The 17,783-nt window shown below is 32.0% G+C and overlaps 1 protein-coding gene across 1 annotated transcript in view; it reads left to right on the top strand.

Moving 5' to 3' along the window:
• The window catches only part of LOC143206732 (uncharacterized), a 280,155-nt gene that overhangs the window by 6,139 nt on the left and 256,233 nt on the right, over nt 1-17,783 (top strand). The gene's annotated exons all lie outside the window — the stretch shown is intronic.

Here is a 17,783-nt window from a genome sequence, read left to right on the forward strand (position 1 = left end):
TATAGGAGTTTCATAAACTCTTAAAACTTATTAAACATGAGCCCGTTATGCCAGACTTTATCGAAGGCAGGTAGCTCGAAACTCACCAAATAGTATAGTCTATTATATACCATAATTTTATAACAAAACTTTTGTTAATTAGTGAATAATATTATGTTTACCATAGAATAAAACACATACAATAAACAAACAAGCATGAACGATCTTTTAAGTATTTAACCGCATCGACGTATTTATTTTACTGAGATTTAAATAAACTCGAGGATAAAAGAAGATAAAATATTTATTTAACCATTCATGCCTAGGAATTCCTAAAACATTTAAATATATGCTCTGTACTATTTACTTTATGTTTGAAAATGGGGTTTTGTTCTCTTCTCTGGATCAGAGCTCGGCTTTTTTTCTGCGAATTTTTGATTTTTTTTAAGTCCAATATTGTGTTCTTATTTAACTGCATAGCTAACTGCTCTCATGAATGTAGATAAGAGCTCAATTGAAAAGTCCCCGGCCTGGCACATAGATGGCGCTACTAGAATTAAATCCATATGTTTTTTAGTAAGCACTAACCCTCAAAAGATGCCTGTATAAATTTGTCAGCTGTCGCATCATTAGTTTGTGAATTCTTGAGCATAGCATTTTGAGTGAAACAACTTTTGTTATTGTGAAAAAATGTGAAATGTGAATTGTGATAAAAAGAATTTCGCGAGTTGATTTAATATTGCTTTTTGAAGGGGAAAAATATAGTTGAAGCAAAAGCTTGATGCCAAGTTTCCGGATACTGCCCCAGAAAAATCAACCATCAAGGCATTGGCATGCTAAGTAAGACGTGGTGAAATAAGCACCGAAGACGGTAAACGCAGTGGACGCCCAAAAGAGGTTGTTACCGACGAAAACATTTAAAAATTCCACAAAATGATTTTGAATTACCGTAAATTGAAATTGATTGAAATAGCAGACACTAAAGATATCAACTGAATGTGTACATCATATCATTCACGAATATTTGGGTAGGAGAAAGCTCTGTGCCAAAGTGGGTGCCAGGCGAGCTCCCTTTTGACCAAAAACAACGACGAGTTGATCATTCGGAGCAGTGTTTGAAGATGATCAAGCGTAATAAACCGGAGTTTTTGCGTCGATATGCGACAATGGATGAAACATGGCTCCATCATTTCAATCCGTAGTCCAATCGACATTCATTCGAGGGGACTGCATACGATGAACCCGCTCCAAAGAGTGAGAAAGCGGAACAGTCGACTGACAAGATATGGAATAATTTTCAATGACTACATTGAAAAAGGAAGGACCATCAACAGCGACTATTACATAGCGTTATTGGACCGTTTGAAGGACGAAATCGCCAGAAACGCCCGCATTTGAAGAAAAAGAAAGTGCTGCTTCACAAAGACAATGCATCGTGTCACGAGTCAGTGAAAACGATGGTAAAAATCCATGAATTGGGCTTCGAATTACTTCCTCATCCACCGTAATCTCCAGATCTGGCTCCCAGCGACTATTTCCTCTTCTCAGATCTCAAAAGAATGCTCGCTGGGAATAAATGTTCGTCGAATGAAGAGATGATCGCCAAAACTGAGGCCTATTTTGAAGCGAAGGACAAATCGTACTACAAAAATGGTATCGAAAAGTTGGAGGGTCCTATAATCAGTGTATCACCCTTGAAGGGAATTATGTTAAATAAAAAAAACTAATTTTGCCAAAAAAATGTGTTTTACTATGGTAGGCGGGGGACTTTTCAACTGACATGTTACATTAAGTGGGAACTGCATGGCTTGTAAATTAGTATGCATATATAAAAATACAAATAAAACCATCAAATGCATTTAAAGAGATTAAAGCAAGAGTTATTTAGAAAAGTATTTATAGTTCAATTGTTTTCCATCAGTTCTTACACACTATTCAAACCTTAAGCGTAAAAATGCAAAATATACCAACCATTTACTTGCACAACAATCTTTGATTTATCTCTTTTGGGCTAGTTGTGTTCCAACAACTGCAGTTTTGCTTATTTACATATTCTTTGGAATGAAATGGGTTTCGTTTCTGAGTATTACGTTATTTAGTCCAAAGTCTAGGAAAAATTCCAAGACTATATCCCTATAAATTTGTCTTAAGAAATAAACAAGCCCTTTAAAGTTTGCACTAATTCAATTTTGTGAGATGGAAGTGTCACTTTTGCTTCATAATAGTAGCTTCTAATACCTAAAATGGTTAAATATTTACGTATCAAACGACGTGGATTTGCAATAACTGAATCATGCATTCAACAACACGTTTATTCCATCATTAATTAGTTGAGTACTTCTTCTGATAAACAATACTAGGATTATATTGTAGTCCACGAATATTGTATTGGAATAGAAAGCTTTCGAAAGAATGCAGAGCACGAATCACCACTTTTAATTTTCGTTTCAATCAAAGATCATTTCCCTTTACACCTTATTAGCCATTACCAAACAGTCCAAAATACATACCTATAACATATAAGCTATTTCGTTGATAGTTATATGGGGTTTTAAGATATAGATCGGATATCATTTTATAATAATCATATATAGTTAGTTAACATTTTTCAAATTTCAAAATGTATGAGAGATATTATTGTGTTAGAATTCTAAGAGGGATATATATGTAACGTTATTTGTATGTTAAGTATGTCATCTTTTTTCTATAATGGAATGCAGTTTTAATCATTTTTCTTTGATTATTTTTTTCGTTAGATTGTGTTAATAACAAACTTGTACTTGTAACATACTTGTACAAAATAAGGGTAAAGTTGTTATGTCAAATACATTTTGCTATGTCCTCTATTTTTAATTACCTGTTCTAATCTGTCTTTTATCATATTTTCAAACGCCATCTTAGGTTTAGTCTCAAATATCTAAAGGTCATTTTTCTCATTTTAAAATTAAAAAAGTATTTTCAAAAGTTTTTAGTTATTATGCCACCGTTAGGCTACTTTACCAGCAGAAATTTAGAAGACCCAAATTAACAATACTCTATCATTCTGAATAAAATCACCAACATAAGTACCAATACATTTATTGCAATATTTGAAAACATATACAAAAATTATTTATTTAAAATTGATTAAAATATACTCATTAATATATTGATGTCTTTACATTATTGTACTATGTACTATATATAATGAACAACCATTGATCGGTTGTTGTTTTATCTTTTTTTTTCACTATGCAGATTATATGCAATAAGAACTAGAACATTATTGTTAATGTTAACTACATTGATAAGAATAAATATAGAAATATGCACACATGTAGACGATCAATTATTTGCTTATAAATAATAGTAACTTCAGATATCATATGTTTTCTCTCTTTATTTAGAACTTTAATATTCTAAACGAAAAAATACTTAATGTAGTTATTTATTAGTCAGGTGCTTTTCACTGATATTAATGTAAACAGATGTATTTATATAGTTGGAAAGTTAATATCGAAGAATGTTATCTTTACTGCAGATTATGCTACTCCACCTTGTGGCTAACATTTAACCATAAGTAGTTCAACAGTTTTATTGCTTGATATACTTTTACTTTCTAAACAAATAGAAAGGCAAAATATCGATAACAAAAAAAGTTGTTTGCTAAAAGTTTCATATCCACTCTCTGGAAGCCGTCCTTTGGTTAAAAATGTTTTTAAATTGTTATCTAGCTGGTGATTAGATAAGGTATTCAGTTTCTGTATATATTCTTCTCTTTTCTTATATATACTTCCAAGGCCGCACTATAAATCACCCTGACTGCACCCATCACATCTCCGGAGAGCGTTTCTTTTACCTGCTTTCTTTTAAAATGTTCTACCTAACGGTTTTCAGGTAGATTATTGTCCTTTTTGTTATACCATCTGCACGTTAGTTGAAAATATCGGGCCATTATTACTTTAAAATTCGCCCAAGAATAACATTTTTAAAAATATTAGGAATAGTTAAGAGTAATTAAAATGGTTCTTATTCTTCTTATAATAGAATTTTTAACAGTGATAGTTTAAACTATTGGATCAGGGCAAACCCACTTTTTTAAAGGATAAAGGATCGAATTTTGTTACGGTTTTTGAATTTATGATTGAACTAGGAGATTTTCACAAATTTTTTTTGAATTTTAAAGCCAGCTTTAGCACTTTTGAGCTTTGCAAAGACGCAGTATTCGGACAGGGCCGGCTGAAGTTACGGTGGATACAATAAAACTTCCTGGCTAATCTCTGCCAATTTTGACAGAGCCACTAAATATGCGTTTGATATAAAATTACCGATATTGAAGACTGCACCTTTTCTACTGATTTGATTTTACCTGATTTGTTACTAGCGATTGGAAAAACTCTTGATGAAATCTCCAGAATGAAAACCAATTCTTCTAATTTTTTGACTGGTGTCGTCATCATCAACAATGTGCATTGTTCGATGATCCTGTTTTGAAGTTTTTCAATTTTTATCTTTTCAAATGAGCTATAGTATGATTTAATCGAATGTGAAAAACCATAAATTATCTTTTTTTCCGACATCGTATTTAGTCTAATTTAGATTAAAATATAAGTACAAATATATAAATAACAGAAACTAGAAATAATAAAATATTTAAAATATGAAGATTGAATAAGTAGTTTACATTCTGAATATTCAAGAAAATCAAAAATTTAGTATTTAATTTTTAATTTCAATAAATGTATCATTTTACCAACATGTCATAATAAAATTGAATAATATTTGAACCCATAAAAACTTTCGACTTTTTCCACTTAATAAAATGTAAAGTATTTTTGTAATAGAAATAAGTGATATTGAATAACCTAATAATAAGCCAATCACTTTTGTTAACCAAGACGTTATTAAATTTTAGAAACCCCATCTATTAGAAATTATTTATGATTGAGCATATTGCTCCGGCGCGTATCCCGAGTGTTATAAAAATGTGAAATATTTGAAAATTCTCATTCTTGCTTGTGACGCTGTGGTTTATTCTCTGTATTATTTATAACCAAATGTATGTATATATAGTAAAATGATCTTTAAAAAACAGTAAGAAGACGACATTTTAATTAACGAAATATGCTATAGGATGTAAAAAAGAAAAATACAGCAAAATATTAATGTTTTAATTATAAATTAAAAAAATAAAACAATGAATCTTAACTATGCCATAAACCATTTACTAAACTACCACATATTTGGATATGTAATACTAGAAATGTATTATATATACATACTGCCCACACTAATTACTAATTAATTATTATACAATAAAAGTTGCGATAGAGCATTTTATCAAATAAAGGCAAGGTTAATATATTTCATTGAAAAAGACTTACCCAATAAAAAGCCACCACCGTATTTAACGAAATTATGTGTTATGTATGGTATCACAATAATGTTAAAATTTTGTGTTTTTGTTGCTAAATATATACCATTCTAACATATTTCAACCTAATGATATAGAATCTACCATGGATACATATCCTGTTTATCAACCCGATGTAGATCTAAATCTAATTTCTCCACTGGAAGTTGCCACTGAAATTGATAACCTCAATCATAAAAAGGCACCTGGTATAGATGACTTTTCACCTCGATTATTGAAAGAACCACCACGAAAAACAATCATTATGTTGACATATATATTTAATGCCTGTTTAAGACTGAAACATGTTCCGGAATGCTTTAAGGTGGCACAAATAATTGTGCTCAAAAAACTTCACAGACGTGCAGAACAAGTCGAATCTTACAGGCCTTACAGCTATTTCGCAACTACCTGCAATATCAAAGCTATTTGAGAAACTAATATTTAAACGTGTTAAAAATGTTATAATAATACCAGATTTCCAGTTTGGTTTTCGAAATCACCATTCAACAATAGCTCAAGTGCACAAAGCAACTGCGGCTATTGAAAAAGTGTTTGAGGAAAAGAAATACTGCCCTGCAATATTCCTGGATGCCTCACAAGCTTTTGATCGAGTCCAATCTGTAAGATGGGCAAATTGTTACCGCGTAACTATTGTCAATTGCTGGAGTCATAACTTTTCGGAAGAAAATTTAGAGTATCGCACGAAATGGCGTTCTCGACATTTAAAACTATTTCGGCTGAAGTTCTACAAGGTAGCGTCTTAGGACCTGTCCTATATCTGCTCTACACTGCTAACATTCCAACAACAAAAGAAACACTTCTTGGAACCTTTGCTGACGACACAATTATTATGGCAAACGACCTATATCTGCCTAGGGCAATAGAAAAAGTACAAGTAGCAGTCAATTAAATCTACAAATGGACGAAAGATTGGAAAATCCAACGTAATAGCCCCAATTCTGTCCACGTTAATTTTGTATTGCAGCGAAATAATAAAAACTTAATTATATCACTTAATGGATGCCCGATTCCTCAAGCAGAATCAGCTATATATCTTGGAATCCATCTTGACGATAGATTAATTTGAAAACATCACGTTTAACAAACAGCAAAACACATTAGAACAAAAATAAAACAGCTATACTATATGGGGTTGTGCTAAAAGTTCAAATCAACTAGTAATACAACGCTGTCAAAATAAGGTTCTTCGATTGATTACCAATGCCTATTGCTACGTAACCAACGAAGAACTGCAAGATAACCTGGAAATCAAATGGATTTACGAAGTTATCGAAGGTTTCGCCTTGAAACACGAAAAAAGATTACTAAATCATACTAACGTGGAAGCAATACAACTGCTGGACAGCGCGCAGGATATCAGGAGATTGAAGCGAACCAAACCATACGAACGTATATAAGTGTATACCTTTGGTGTAAACTAAAGTATAAGGTATAAACTAGGTAATAAGGTAATAGGTAAGGTATAAGTATAAACTAGGTATAAGTTATCATAATTTTATTATTGAGGAATACATATTAATGTATTTTCTTGCACTCGTCTTCTTTCTATATATATATATATATATATATATATATATGTATATATATATATATATATATATATATATATATATATATATATATATATATATATATATATATATATAAATATATATATATATAGAAATAAACTATATATATAAAATATAAAATATATATAATATATATATATAAAATAATATATATATATATATATATATATATATATATATATATATATATATATATATATATATATATATATATATATATATATATATATATATATATATATATATATATACCTTTAAGTATTTTCGTTTATTTCTTCTTAGTCAAGTAGTTCTGCTTTTCTCTTCTTTTATATTTTGGCAGATCGCTCTCCCTTATCAGCAAATTGTGTAACAGAAACAAACAAATGGAATTTGGTATTTGGCAAATGGTATTTGGCTATTTGGGAAAGTATTGTACTTGTTAACGAATCTTATATATAGACAGACTGCACCAATTAATGTATTGCCCATAACTCTTTTTTATCATATCGTACCCTTAATTACCCTAGCTAAAATTTCAAGTTTTCAAATTCAAAGTTTTCCCAGTTCTTTTCTTTTTGGTATCGGCATTGGTAGTGCAGCAAACTCAAGATGAAATTTTTGCCTAAATCGGTTTCTTTTTCTTGCTGCTGAGTATGTCTTATTACAAACTTAACATATTAATTTACATTTACTGCAAAATTTAAATCATTTAATTAGTTTATCCTACATGTAATAACTGAAGCTAAACTTACCTTTAACACTCCATATTTTTAATCCTGTTAAAGCGCTGAAATGTTAAACATTATTAAAAAGCGTTCTTTTTAAATAAAATAGTCAAAAAATAACTTTATAAATTCTGCAACAAGCAATTTAATAATTAAACAAATAAATACCTAACATTAAATCATAGCAATGTCACTTCACTCTGCAGTGTTGCCAAATCTAAACTCAAATATATTATCTAATAAATAATAAAAAACGTGTCTAGTCTATTGATATTTTTTGTCCCAAAATAAAATATATGTTAATTTCAGAAAGTTTTGTTAAATAAATTTGTTTCCTAAAATAATTTACATCCATAAAGCAAGTAGCGGTATATTTCGCAACATCGACTTCTGTCATTTTGATTTTCCGCGAAATATATTGCGCCGACCTATATGTGAATAGTGCCGAGAGTAGACGAAACTCCCGACCACGGTGATTTTTAATGTATCCTAAATAAAAGTGATTACACGAAGAGTTTAAATAACAATACCGACTCCATAAATAGTAGCGTTATTAAATCTCACTATCGCTATTATCTGATATTAAAATTTTATTCATAATCGTTTTTAGTTGACCAAATAAATACGAACGGACCCTGTAAATCGTACAAGACATGTGTCTAACTGCAGATTAAATATAATTCTAATAAGGAGATCGCCTAATTTTAAATAAATCGAGGTAGGCACGCTTACTAACGGTCAGCCTTCGCTTGTAAATATCTGTGTAATGTCCTACATTGTATAATGTATTTACATTGAAATACAATGAAGTAAAATTTGCTCGCCATAGTGACCGGAATATTAAATGCGATGTGGCAAAAATGCTGTTGAAAGACTTGTATTTGGTTCGTAGTTTTGGCCAGTTATTACATCAATTCATCAAGCAAACTATGGATGATGTTGAAGGTTAACGATATGAATTTATGATGCATAAACACACTTACATCAGCTAAATGAATTCCGAAAGTAGTATGTTCGGAGTTATTATATAGAACTTGATTCTGTTCATTCATTCGTGTACTTGATTACTGAATTTTAACTGATTCACGTGTCAACAATGATCGAGAGGTAACTGAGAAATTGAATAGACTAGTTTTTTACATTCATATGCGTGTTTTGTTTGATGTAAGTCTTAAAAAAAGGAGTGTTGGTGAAGAATATTCATTTATTCGAGGAAAATCATCCCAGCCACGCCAGTAACCAGGCTGGGTAAATCCGGATGTCTTCTTGGAGGATCCTTAAGCTAGTAAGCTTATTGCTGAGGGTTCAGAAGCCCATGTTAAGGAGTAGGTCCACTTCAGATAAATCCTAGTTGGTAAGACGGAAACCCTAAACTCTCAAAAAATATTTACACATATTTCTTACTTTATTAATTTAAAATTAAATAAGATGATTTAAAGTGAATGTTGTTCATTGGCGTGTTGTCATTTCTTCAATATTCTTAAAAGCAACAACTTAAGACTAATGTATTCTGAAGGTAAACTTGAAACAAAATAATTAAGTAATGTTAATTGGTCATTTAAAATGTCTTTTTTTTAATTTGTAAAACAGATAGGCTGAGTCACGCACTATTTTATTGGCTTGCTGATCTTTACTCAGTGAGGTCATATAATGATATTTATTATCAGTTTTCCAAATTTATGTATTCTATCATTCTATTGATTTGAAATATTTTATTTTTAATCAAATAAATATCTTTCAGAGCATCATTTTTGTTGTTACTACTATAAAATATTCTTTAAAAAATAAAAACTGGGAAAAGAAATTCTTAGAGGATGGATTTTGGTATTTAAATCAAGAGTCAAATAATCATCTGCATAAATCTATATAAATATAGAAATGTTAATTAGTTTGAATAATTGAAGTTGTAATAACATTTAGTAGTTTTTTTTGCCTATATGCTATAACAATCATTTATTCCACTTTCAGCTTGGATACTTTAAAGGTAGTTGAATATAATTTCTCTCTTCTTCTAGTTCCTCATCATTTAATTTGGATCATCATGACTTGATGAGTCTTGCTAAAGCTTTCCTTTAAATAATTATGCAGCGAAATATAAAACGTTGTCATGAATTGAGCTTTTGGCATATTTGGAGATATTAACACTTTGGCAAAATTACACATAACAAGAGTTAAATAATAAAATATTTAAATATTAATCATCATACCTTTTTTCCGTATATAAAAAAAAACAAACTGGAAAATTGCCAATGGCAAATGAAGATTAATCAAAGTTTTAGAATACCCCGTAATTGGTGCAATGCTTCGCCAATTAGTTATTGAAGAATTAGCTTGTACGACGGTCATAGCCAACAAACAAAGCAATCTCCGGGAGGTAAATGGATTTTGTTTTCTTTCAAAACCAAATAACGATTTCACTTTTTTGCAATTATTCGGTTTTTCTTTGTTACGACATAAAAGTTATATCTTCGGAGAGTAGGCCCGTTGTTATAACATTCCTAAAACTGATATTTAAATTTCTAAAAGTGCAAAAAATATATTAAGTTTATTATGAATTAACAGCTAACATAAATACTTTATTTTGATGGAAGAAAAAGAAAATTTTGTTACAATAATTAATAAATTCTAATATATATCGTTATGTTTTACACAATCTGCGAAATAGTTTTGTTTTAAATATTTTACAGTCCCCTTCTTACCAACTAGTGTTTATCTGGACTGAACCTAATGTTTAGCGTGGAACCCGAACCACGGTCTTCGGCATTAAACCTACCAACTGGCGAGTGACCTACTTGGAGATTATCCCAGAAGACATCCGGTCTTACCCAGCCTGATTACCGGCGTAACTGAGATCCCTTTCCTTGTCGGATTTTGCACTCTTACCTAAGGACAATCACAAATGTGAAACAATCACAAACAGAAATTTACGCCCATGCCCCAGCAGGATTCGAACCCGCGGCTATCGCAACAGTAGGAGGACCGTCCCACTGCGCCACCAAGCCGGCTTTTACTATCTATTGTTTTACTGTTATTGTCATTCGTCATATATTTCACATTAAAGTAGGCCCATTTCATAAAAACTACAGCTGATTAAAAGAATAATTTAAAATATAATGTATAAAAAATCATGGATATTGATATAATTGGCATTTACGGCGAATTTTCAAATATCATTATTATAGATTCGATGCTTTAGAACAGTGACATAAAGTGATTCCTTTCAGTGTAGTCAATCCAAGGCACTCTCTCCAAACAAGAGCAAAATTTGATTGTTTAGTATTTTAGGGTAAATTAAAAAAATTCAGAAATGTCAATAGAAATGGTAAAAAAAAAGTTATTTCGAACAGCCGTAATTTGGTGAAAAATACAGTAGACGAATGTATAGAGAATGCATATAAGAGCATCAAATTTCAAATAAATCAGTTTAGTAAAACTTGAAATGTCGTAGTAGAAATAAAAGTAGCTTGGAGAAAAAATGACATGTCACTAAAACAGCTACATGTCCGAAAATAATTTAATTTTCCGAAAAACCGTCATGTTACATAATAATCTTAACAGTTAGGCATTCAAAATATTAAAAAAAAATTTTTTCACATTTCTATGCTATGTTTATATACAGAATATCTCTTCAGTGTCCTAATTCATTACATCTGTTGATATAATATTGATGACCAAATTATGAATGGAACCCTCGACATATTATATATTACGTAATATATATTTCTAAATATATACAAAAGATTTTCTTATATATCAGACCTTCTTTTACCAAAACGGAGAAATAGTATTATTTTGGTATTATTAAAATAATCTTACTATTGTTGCTTTGAATTGTGCCTGACCACAGAAAATTACTTAAGGACAATATTATAATCTGAAGAAAAAAAAGCGCCTTTTACTACCGGTCATTATCTTCAAGGTCCGCATTGATTTAAACATTACCTGATATTTTGCCACATTACATATCGCGTGTTTGAGCGAATCATGATAAAAGTAAATAGCGTTTTTTTTCTGCGGTGAAGACGTAATAACATAACGAAAAAAATTCGGCCTTGTAGGGACAAAATGAAAAATAGAATTGCTATAGCGACAATACAAGGATACATATAGAGACAATTAAGCAAATGAGTTCGGGTATTTATCCGCGAGTAATAAAATATCTATGAAAGGATTGTTCGATAACTAATTTGTTAGAGTATTGTTCGGATAAATGGAGGCGTGGCTATAAATAGATAGCTTCATTAGATATTTATTTTTATAGGTTTATATAGTGGTATAACTTTTTTATTAACTACATCTTATCTTAGATATATCTTAATTTATGAAATTAATTTACTACTATTATTCAGTTGTACTTGCACCAACATATAATCAAGATGAGTGTGGGTTAAATACATCACTATTATAGTATTTTCAAAGTTAAAACTGAAATAGACAACTTAAGATAAAACACTTATACATGTGAACATCCATCCTGTGTCAAAACAATTAGCGATAACAACAATTTGAATTGGTCTTTGTAAATAGTATAGTATTCCTCAAGAGACATAAGGTTTTTACAGAATTATGGAATTCCCAACACTAAAAGAGAAAACACTCAAGTTCCGCCCTCAGGCTTAGGCTCTCCCTTTTTCAGGACCCAACGATGGAGCCGGACACATAAAACCCCCATACAAATACTCGACGGTCACCTGGCGATTGAGTGGTATAAATTATAGCGGTTGCAGATTAACCAGAGTAAAACTCAGGCTATTCTATTCCAGAGAAAGAAGGAGTTCCGCCCGAATCGATAAAGTCTCTATACCTTGGCTCCAGAAGGTATCATACCTCGGTCCCCAGTTCGACCGCAGGTTCCAATGGTCAGCCCATATCCAGCACACTATCTGCAAAGGCAATAGCGTGCACAGTCTATTCTTTCCACTCCTCTCCACTCCCTTGAAAAGTTAAATTCCCAATCCCCTAGAAAGCGACTCTGTCCGTCCAGTCTGCCTCTACGAAGGTGTGGTACTCCAAGTGTTCCAATCCAAACAACTCCGCTCTGCTCAATGACCCATGGTTTATGAAGAACGTCAGCAGTCACCTCAAATTAGGCATCCCGTTCGTGAGGAGTTTCACGACATGCTCAGTGTAAGGTTCTCCCTAGGCGCCTTAGAACACGATAACAACTTGATAAAATCTTTATCCACCAACAAATCCAGGTAGATAACGAACTAGGACAATCTCAGTCGTAACCCAGGGTCTATATCGCCCACACTATCTCGAACCCTAAGCCACATCAGCAAAAGACCGTTTGGTTCTAGCTGGTCATTCTAGAATAAGAACAAAAAATTCAACGGTCTCTTCGTCTGTGGGCTTCCTCAATTCTCACATATACTGAGTTCATGTGGGTTGGTTCGCGCCAATCATCTGATTTCCTGCATGTTGTCCTATAGCTGTGTTGCTTCTACCTTGCTGTGATTTAGTAACTTTATTTGATGTTTTCAAACAAAATCGTGGATAACTTGGTCATCATGTAGTTCGTTTAATGTTTTAGTGAAACCCCATATTTACACCTTATAGATTCAAACAAGTTTTATAACAGACTGTGTTAAACCAATCTCTTTGATTTTAGGTCAAGTTTGGAGTATTTTTTGATTAATTAGTACAGTTAATTGATTTTGAGTCTGATCTGCTCTGGTATTTGTCTAACATAAGGTTATGTAACTATGTACACATTTGTGTAATTTGGATTTTTGATAACAACTGCATTCTGCAGTAAAATAAATATAAAAAATATAAAACAACTTGTACTAAAATATATAACAGATAATATAATTAGAAAATTAAGAAATACTGGAAATAACAATAGGATATAAATAATTTTCGCACTAGTAATATTAAACTTAAAAAATGCGTAGGGTAAAAAGGCAAATATCAGAAACATTATACTAAGCTGTTCAACAATTTCGCAGAAAGGATATAATTATTTGTAGTTGTATAAATTATTTTATATCCCTGAATTTTAATACACTTATTATTTAGAATCCTCGAATTTAAGAAACCCATCAGTTTACTTTTTTTCTGGTTTTCCTGAAAATATTCCTTTATAGCAACTGTTAACTCTTCTTTTGATATAAAAGATTTTCCACGAAATAATTTTAGATTTTGGATTCTGAGACGAGCAACAAGTCAGAAGGATCATTCAATTAGATGCGTTAAATTTAGAGATTGTTTTTTCAGCTGCATAAGCAAATAGATATTGAATATTACGTATTTCTTTTATAAAACGGGTACTTTTCAAGAATTTTCAATTAAATTATTTCAAAGGAGAATAATCTTAGTTTATTCTTTTACCAGTTCATATATCACATGTGTAAAGCCGGCAAATAATTGGCAGCACTACACTTCCCTGTACTATATCTGTTTGTAAATAGTCTGGTTGATATATAAGAGTTTAAGAATTTATTGTTCTGCTTTGGTACAGTTTGTGGACAAGTCCCGTATGCCAAACTTTGTCGAAAGCTTGGTATACATCTAAGAATATAGCTGAGCAGATTTTTCTGTTTGTAAGTTTTTATATGACGTCTGTAATTTTATGCACCTTGTCAATTGTTATATTTTGGTCCACGTTTTTGTCCATAAAACCAAACTGACGATCAGGTATTACATTTTTTATTCACATTTATTACATAATTATTATTTAATTTATTACATTATAATTTTATTACTTTTATTATCATTTTTAACAGGAGTTTTTCAAGTACCTTAGCCATTACCAGTAGCAGAGAAATATGCCTGTAAGATATTATTTCATTTGCGGTTTTCCTAGTTTCGGGATCATAATAATTTCAGCCATCTTCAAAACATCTGAGACATGTTTTAATCGAAATGCTGTCACCACTTGTTCCGTTATTAAATCATAACCCGTCGCTTTCTTTAATTCGATGTCAGTTTTTAGCAATTTGGTGGTCTCCTTGACGTGGCTAGATGAATCGTCATTTTTGCACGCGTTGTACAATAAATTATATTGAAATTCATGTCGCTTGGTCTTAATATTGGTTCTAAACGATCTGCGAATGCTTTAGTTTTTGTTGGTTGTTGCGTACCCCATTTCTACTTATTGCCATTGCTTTTTGTATTTTATTTAGATTTTTGGTAGCATCCTGGAGTTAGTGCCTATTGACATGTCATGTCATTGACTTCCATAAATAAATTTATTTTTTTAACCTTTGTGTGATATTGCTTAAGATATTTTATATTAGCTATCGTTTCCTTAATTTCTTTGCCATGATTGTTAATTTTACAGGTTGCGTTATTCTTGAGTTTTTCTTTCGGTTTTCTTTCTTTTTAACATGTTTAGCTTCAGATAGCTTCGCAACGAAGAATTAATTCACAGATCGTAATAATGTTTTGTTTTTGAAAGAATGAAAGTTGTGTTGATAGTGTCAATGCGTTGAAAATATCAGAGTTTGTACCGAATAAATCGCATGTGCGGTAAGTTTTACTGTATTATTTCATTTTAAAGAAAAAAGCGGCTGAAGGTCACCGAATACTATATAAAATTTATGGCAACCATGATCTATCGATTTCAACATGAAAATACTGGATTCCACGTTTTAAAAGTGGCGTTTTTGACAGCGAGGACAATAAGCGTTCTGGACAGCCGAAAAAAAATTAAGACGACGAAAGCATTACTTGATGAAACTATCAATGGGAATAGCTATTGACTAAAATTGAAGTATTTGAACCGATCACTGCACTAACAACAGCCGAAATACGACCAAGGACATAATAATGTTAGTATTCAGCTTGATAACGCTCGACCATATGTTGCAAAACCAGTGAATACACTTACAGACACTAGAATTGGAACTGCTACCCCACCCATCGTATTCTCCAGACCTTGCTCCTTCGGATTATCACTTGTTTCGATATATGTGTCGTAACCTGTCGCAGCACTTCACTTCTTAGGAATATACCAAAATATGGGTTGATTCACAGGTAGCCTCAAAAGATACATCGTTCTTTCGAGATGAAAAGCGTAAATTGTCTGAAAGATGTGAAAAAGTAGGGCTATCGATGGACAATACTTTTTTGAAATTTATTTAGCGTCTACAGTAAGTATAGTAGCGTAACAAAACCAAAGAAACCAGAAGCCTCGTAATCATTAAAGTGTATATAAATTCACAGTGAATAAAGCGATCGTGCAAGTCGATGAATGACCCAATACACGCCCACGAAGCTGTTAATTGTTTTTTTTTGTGTGCTCGACAACTGCGGGGTTGACTGACCAGTACGAAAACATTCGTACGCTCGCGGAGATATTTGCATATTATCATCGTCTAGCGGGAACGGAACGCAGAGATCCCGCTACGGACCCGCCTCTAATCGTCTCTTCGAATCGACGCGGGATAATTAAAACGACAATTTGCCCAACGAACTAAAAATAATACAAAGCCGTCCGGCGGCCGATCCACTTTAAAAACCGACCGTTTAACTGTTTATTCGGTTTTCTGGGACGAATCCGCGCTGCTGCGGCCTTCCTACTTTGCTAGAAAATCGCCGTAAAACCCGTCTCCATTCCGACGTTCGTGTTTTATTATTCGCGTTGCCTTTTTCTTCATCCTTTTATGTTTCTCTACGGAGGCCGATTGAATAGTTTCGTCAGCGTTTCATTCAATCAAAATATTATTTTTTATTTTTATATACATTCACAGAAAAATATATGTAATTGAAAAAGCCTGCGAAAGTAAAAAGGTATGTTCAACCATGCTCTTAAATGTAGCGCCAACCTTCGAGAAGGTATGGTATGGCGGCTTTGTTAATAAGTTACAGAAAATGTTACAGAAACCACACACTGAACCATTAAAATCTTACTTTATAGTCTACATATTTAGACATACGTAATTCAATTATGGAGATATTCCGCGAAAAGTAGTATAAATACAATACAATGCTGAACAATGTTTCACTGAACAAAGTTGTAGGTGAACCCAAATACTACAGGACTGATTACTTATATCGAGACCTGATAGCGACTGTTACTCGGGAAATCAAGAGAACTGCAAGAAACATTAGAATAAAGTAGTACAACTCTTGAAACTTTTTGCTCAAAATAATTAAACCACTTGTTCTTATACAGTATAATGTAGTAAGGTGCTTTTAATATAAAAACAGCGACTAATATAGGGCCGATGGGTCCTTCTAGATGTATAGGTTAGTCGGCAACTACTAGTAACAATATAATAAACACATTTTTAAAAGAATTATATACCGAACGTATCACAGACCTTTGATAAAGTATGGCACACAATGTTGCAGCTTAAATTAAATAAATTCTTCTCTCATCCGCATTACCAGTTACAAAACAAGACGATGAACTCACTGAATTACATCCACTATATTCAGTTCCTCAAGATAGTGTACTGGGGAATTGTGGAAACATATACATATCCAGCCATCTTAGCAGATCTCAAAGATTCAATAACGTCATATCCAAAAGAACCTTCAAACACACCTTGATAAAATAAAACAAAATCTACCTATGTAACTTTCACTCTGCATAGCAATGACATGCCTACCAATGAATATCAATAATTGTCAACCTCCCCAAGCCGACGATGCGAAATATCTTTGTATGCATCTGGATCGAGGCCTAAGAAGCACATACTTGCTAATGAATGCCCACAAGAGTAAATTAGTGCATATTGATTTAACCTGCAACCAAACTGTTCATATACAATGCTAAGTATTTTGGCATGAATCCTGATGCAAAACTTCGTTGGAAAAAATTATTGGTTATTTGGAAGAATATCTAATTTATCCGTACATCATAAGTTGCTGCTATACGGGCAAATGCTAAAACCTATAGGAACATACATAATTCAGATATGTGGATATTCTGAGAGAACTAATATCAATATAACACAAGTATTTCAGAATAAAGTGGTAAAAAGTATTGTGGATGCACCCAGATATTATTGGGACAGTTATTTACACTGAGACCTTCGGTGCACTTCCATCTAAACCATCACTTCATGTAAAAAAGCGCGGCAACTAAACACCGAAGTACTATAGAGAAATCATTGAAATGTGCTTCTAACCTTTATTTTATTTTATTGGAGACTAATA

The sequence above is a fragment of the Rhynchophorus ferrugineus genome, unplaced genomic scaffold, assembly GCF_030347505.1.
Source record: "Rhynchophorus ferrugineus isolate W39M unplaced genomic scaffold, kcgeb_rfMv2 rfM1, whole genome shotgun sequence".
Taxonomy (NCBI): Eukaryota; Metazoa; Arthropoda; class Insecta; order Coleoptera; family Curculionidae; genus Rhynchophorus; species Rhynchophorus ferrugineus.